Raw genomic sequence first — 6,646 nt, forward strand, 5'->3', positions numbered from 1 at the left:
GTCGGAAACAATGAAGATTTTGAAAAGTTGAAGAATTTGCAAAACTGAAGAAAAACTGAGGAATTTCAAAAATGAAGATTTTCAACTTTGGTGGTAGCGTGACCCACTGTACAAGAATGATGATTTCAGACACCGCGTACAATTGTCGTAGGGTTCTGAGAATCAAATTCTTCATTAATTTCTTCACACTTAGAGTGTTATTCTTCATTGATTTAAGAAAAACGTTTCTTCATGTGTTGCACATCTAAGTCATCAATTTTGCATAAGTGTCAGGATGTGTGTCCTTTTTAGAGAACATTCGAAGATTCTAAGATATTTAGCTCACACCGCAACTTGCTAAATCTCTTCTCATCCAAGGGCTTTGTGAAGATATCGGCTAGCTGTTCTTCAGTCTTCACGTGCTCGATGGAGATGTCGCCCTTCAACACATGATCACGAAGAAAATGATGACGAATCTGAATGTGCTTTGTCTTCGAGTGCCAAACTGGGTTGTGAGCAATCTTGATGGCACTCTCATTGTCACAGAGGAGAGGCACATTCTTCACGTTGACGCTGTAGTCCTTGAGGGTTTGCTTCATCCATAGCAGTTGAGCACAGCAAGAACCAGCAGCAATGTACTTAGCCTCTGCAGTAGACAATGATACGCAGTTCTGTTTCTTTGAGGACCAACAGACCAAATATCGTCCGAGGAAATGACAAGTACCAGATGTTGACTTGCGGTCGACACGATCACCAGCATAGTCAGAGTCAGAATATCCAATGAGATCAAAAGTAGAGCCCTTGGGGTACCATAATCCTAGTGTTGGTGTGTGAGCTAGATATCGAAGTATATGCTTCATAGCCTTATGGTGTGATTCCTTCGGTGCAGCTTGAAATCAGGCACACATGAAAACACTAAGCATTATATCTGGCCTAGATGCACATAAGTACAATAACGAGCCAATCATGGAGCGGTATACCTTGTGATCGAAGTCAATACCATTTTCATCAGTGCATAGATGGCCATTTGTGGGCATAGGAATTTTGATGCCTTTGCAGTCTTGCATGCCGAATTTCCTCAAAACTTCCTTGAGGTATTTCTCCTGAGATATGAATATACCATTGTGCTGTTGACGAATTTGAAGACCTAAAAAGAATTTCAACTCTTCCATCATAGACATTTGATATTCTTCACTCATCATATAGGCAAATTCATCACTATAACGTTGGTCAGTACAGCCAAAGATAATATCATCAATGTATATTTGGCACACAAACAGTTCACCATCATAAGATTTAGTAAAGAGAGTAGGGTCGAGTGAACTGGGTGTGAAGCCATTCTTCATGAAGAATTCCTTCAAAGTGTCATACCATGCCCGAGGGGCCTGCTTGAGGCCATACAGGGCCTTGTTGAGTCTGAAGACTTTGTCAGGATTCTTTGGATCTTCAAAACCTGGGGGTTGAGCAACATATACTTCTTCCTCAAGCTTACCATTGAGGAATGCACTTTTCACATCCATTTGTTGTAAGATAATATTATGATGGTTAGCATAAGCAAGTAATATGTGAATAGCCTCAAGTCTAGCAACAGGTGCAAAAGTTTCATCGAAATCAATTCCTTCAACCTGTCTGTAGCCTTGAGCTACAAGTCGTGCCTTATTCCTCACCACAAGGCCATTTTCATCTTGCTTGTTGCGGTAGATCCACTTTGTGCCAATGATATTATGCTTGCGAGGATCTGGACGTTTGACCAGTTCCCAGACATTGTTCAGCTCGAACTGATGTAACTCTTCTTGCATGGCCTGAATCCACTCAGGCTCCAGAAATGCTTCATCTACCTTAGTGGGCTTTGTAATAGAGACAAAAGCATAGTGCCCGCAAAAGTTAGATAAATGTGAAGCTTTTGAGCGTGTGAGAGGACCTGGCGCTCGAATGTCATCGATGATCTTTTCAACTTGCACTTCTTTTGCAATGCGAGGATGAGCTGGTTGTCGTTGAGGAATTTGATCAGCATTTTCTTCAGCACCATTTTCTTCAGCATTTTTCAGGTGCACCAGCTCGATTTTCTTCACGTTCTGGAATGAATTCTTCAACAGATTCTTCGGTAGGAATAACATCCTCAGTAGCCTTGAACTTGATAGAATCCTCAGGTTCTTGTTCATCTATCACAGAAGGTAGGTGCTCTCTTTGCGAGCCATTAGTTTCATCGAACCGCACGTCTACAGTTTCAACAACCTTGTGAAGAACGTTGTTGAAGACTCTGTAGGTGTGCGGGTCCTTTCCGTAACCAAGCATAAAACCTTCATGTGCTTTCGGTGCAAATTTAGCATTTTGATGAGGATCTCTAATCCAACATTTAGCACCGAAGACTTTGAAGTAACTCACATTGGGTTTCTTGTCAGTGAGGAGTTCATAGGCAGTCTTCTTGAAGAATTTGTGAAGATATACCCGATTGATGATGTGGCACGCAGTATCAATTGCATCAATCCAAAAGCGACGAGGCGTTTTGTATTCATCAAGCATAGTGCGAGCCATTTCAGCGAGGGTTCTATTCTTGCGCTCCACGACGCCATTCTGCTGAGGAGTATAAGGAGTAGATAACTCATGAGTAATACCAAGTTCATCAAGATAGCCATCAAGACCAGAATTCTTGAACTCAGTCCCATTGTCAGTTCTGATGTGCTTGATCTTCACACCAAAGTTGGTTGAAGCCCTCGAGGAAAATCGTTTGAAGATTTCCTGCACTTCATGTTTGTAAGTGACAATGTGTACCCATGTGTAACGAGAATAGTCATCAACAATAACAAAGCCATATAGAGATGCATCATTCGAAACAGCAGAATAATGATTAGGACCAAAGACATCCATGTGAAGCAATTCAAATGGACTAGTAGTGGTCATGATAGTCTTCGCTGGATGCTTGGCCTTTGTCATCTTTCCAGCTTCACAAGCTCCGCATAAGTGATCCTTGAGGAACTTGACATTCTCAATGCCAATGACATGCTTCTTCTTCCCAAGCGTGTTCAAATTCCTCATGCCAGCATGACCAAGTCGTCGATGCCATAGCCAGCCTTCTGATGCTTTTGCAAGTAAGCACATTGCTGGTTGTGGTCCTGTAGAGAAATCAACAATATACAGATCTCCTCTCCTAAAGCCTTCGAAGACTTTGGAATGGTCAGCTTCCATGATCACAACACATCCATATCTTCCAAAGACAACAACCATATCAAGATCACAAAGCATTGAGACAGACATGAGGTTGTATCCTAAGGACTCGACAAGCATGACTTTGTCCATGTGTCGATCCTTTGAGATCGCAACCTTACCTAGACCCAATACCTGACTTTTGCCTTTGTCAGCGAAGATCATGTGCTTCAGATGTGACGGTGTTAAGGGAGCATCCATCAATAGACTCTTGTCACCCGTCATGTGATTTGTACATCCACTATCTAGAACCCACTCGTTGGCTTTGGGCTGATCATCCTGCAGATGAATTAGTGCAACTTACGATCTCATATACTTCATCGGTGAAGAATATGATATCAAGTTCATCAGATGAATTTCATCAAACAGTAAAACAGATATTTCAGTATGAGGACGTGTGAAATGAAAGTTCATTTCATCATGATTCACCTGCGTCCTTTCAGGCATTTTTGCCAGGCCTCCAACAAATTCTTCAGACGTTTAAAGCACGTTTGGAGACCTGACCTTGCATAAGGGATTAGTTCTTTTTCTTCACCACCCACATCTGAAGGGGTGGCAAAGAGTTCATCACTCTGCGAGCACCATATGAGAAATGTGGCATAGAGGCCAATCCATTTCGTTTCACATAAGAGGGGTTAGGGTAAGCATATGAATAAGCAGAGAAATTCTTCGAGGACTTATGAACATAATGATTTGAAGAATAATGCGCATATTCATAGCCCTTAGCTCTACCCTGCGAAATAGAGGGGTTAGCACGATGATTATCATATGAGGACTTTGACCCATTTGAGGAATTTGATCCATGTGAAGAATTAGGTCCATATGAAGAATTTGATCTGGGGTTCCTGTTCTTCACAGGTGGTGTCATGAGAACATTCACCTGAAGGCTTTCAACATAACTTTTGGGAACCTAGATTTTCTTCATAGGGGAACTGTTCCTGCAGTTAGTGCCAACATATCTAGCAAATACTTCACCATTTTGATTTTTGATCAGTTTATAGTTGGAGTCAAATGACTCATCAGAAGAATGAGAAGATTCACATGTAAAGCTAGATAAGTTAGATGGATCAACTGGAGGTCCCTTTGCAGCAACCCATGAGGTTTTGGGGTACTGCTCAGGCTTCCAATATGTTCCATCAGCATTGAGTTTCCTCTCAAAGGCAATACCCTCTTTCCTAGGGTTTCTGTTGAGGATCTGCTTTTTGAGCACATCACAAAGAATCTGATGCCCTTTGAGGCTTTTGTACATATCTGTCGTGTACAGTTCCTTCAGCCCTGCATCGTTAGTGATACTAGCAATGTCCTCAGATGAGGAATTAGTGATAGCCGAGGCAGGTGAAGAATTTGTAACAGTTGAAGCATTTGAACATTCAGGTGAAGAATTAGTAGATTCACATTCAATGCACTTTAAGCATGGAGCAACAAATTCTTCTTGAGTAGCGCTGATTTTTTGAGCAAGTAATGAATCACGATCCTTCTGAAGATCTTCATAACTCACTCTTAGCTTCTCAAGATCTTGCTTTCTTTGAAGTAATTCATAAGAAAGCTTCTCGTGATCAGATAAGAGAGTGTTATGATGACTTTGAAGGTTGTCAAACTTAGACTGAAGTCTCTAAAGATTTTCAGTTAAGTCTTTAGTGCGATCCATTTCATCACCCAACATATCATCACTTTTGTCTAGCATGTTTTGAAGTTTTTCAATAGCCTTTTGTTGTTTCACAGCAATCTTAGCAAGTTTAGAGTAACTTGGCTTAAGATTTTCATCAGATTCATCCTCACTAGATTCAGAGGAGGGGTATTTTGTTACCTTGGCACCTTTTGCCATGAAGCAATAAGTGAGAGCGTAGTCATCATTGTCTTCGCCAGCCTTGTTGGTGTGGTCAATTTCTTCAGAGTTGAAGATAGACTTGCTGACGAAAGCAGTAGCGAGAGCCAGACTCGCCACACCAGACTCGGACTCCTCAGAAGCCTCCTCTGCCTCATGTTCCTCAGATTCAGCTTCAGAGTTCATTTCCTTACCAATGAATGCCCGAGCCTTCTTGGAGCTGCTCTTCTTGTGAGATGAAGACTTCGAGGATTTAGATGATGAAGATTTTGAAGATTTCTTCTTCTTAGCGTCATCAGAACTGTAGTCCTTGTATTTCTTCTTCTTTAATTCCTTTTCCCATTGAGGAAAATCCTGAAAATAGTGACCAGGTTTCTTGCATTTGTGGCAAAGTCTTCTCTTATAGTCACTTGATGACGAATCACTGCTTCTTGAGGATTTTCCAAAGCGACCACGTCTTGAGAACTTCTGGAACTTCTTCACGAGCAATGTTAGCTCCTGGCTCAATTCTTCAGGATCACCGAGGCTACTACCAGAGTCTTCACATTGAGATTCAAACACAACCTTGGCCTTCAGGGCACGTGTTTTGCCATAGCTTGAACCATAGAGATCTCTCTCTTCAGCAAGCTGGAACTCATGAGTATTTAGCCTCTCGAGGATATCAGCTGGTTCTAGTGACTTGTAATCAGCTCGCTCTTGAATCATTAGTGCCAGAGTATCAAATGAGCAATCTAGCGATCTCAGCAATTTCTTCACCACCTCATGATCGGTGATGTCAGTGGCGCCAAGCGCTTGAAGCTCATTTGAGATGTCAATGAGGCAATCGAAGGTTTGCTGAACATTTTCATTGTCGAGTCTTTTGAAGCGGCTGAAGAGATTGCGAAGAATGTCAACACGAGAGTCACATTGAGTTGAGACTCCTTCGTTTACTTTGGAGAGCCTATCACAGATAAGCTTAGCAGTTTCCAAAGCACTCACTGTACCATACTGTCCTTTACTCAGATGGCCACATATGATATTCTTCGCTTGAGAATCGAGTTGCTTGAATCTCTTCACATCAGCAGCATTCAGAGAAGGTGTGACTGAGGGAACACCATTTTCCACAACGTACCAGAGATCGTTGTCAATTGATTCAAGATGCATTCGCATCTTATTCTTCCAGTAGGGGTAGTCCATACCATCGAAGGTAGGACACCCAGCGGAGACCTCGATCATACCTGCGGTTGACATAACTAGAACTCCAGGTGGTTAAACCAAAATCACACAGAACAAGGGAGTACCTCGCTCTGATACCAACTGAAAGTGCGTTATATCGACTAGAGGGGGGTGAATAGGCGATTTTTATAAATTCTTCACTAAGGAATTTGCCGGTGAGGAAATTCCTTAGCGAAGAACTACTAGCAGCGGAATAAGTACTCAGAAGTAAGAATAACAGGATACAGACATAGTCATCATGATGAAATGAGGACAAGCACAGAGTACAGAAAGCGTAAACACATGATAACACAAGATGAAGACAAACAGACTGAAGAAATTGAACTGAGGAAATTAAGAAAGTCTTCAGTCAAAGTCTTCAAACTCAGATATGAACAATCACTCAACACAATAATGAGGAAATGAAAGAATTGAGGAAATAGA

Source organism: Triticum dicoccoides, chromosome 4A (assembly GCF_002162155.2).
Source record: "Triticum dicoccoides isolate Atlit2015 ecotype Zavitan chromosome 4A, WEW_v2.0, whole genome shotgun sequence".
NCBI lineage: Eukaryota > Viridiplantae > Streptophyta > Magnoliopsida > Poales > Poaceae > Triticum > Triticum dicoccoides.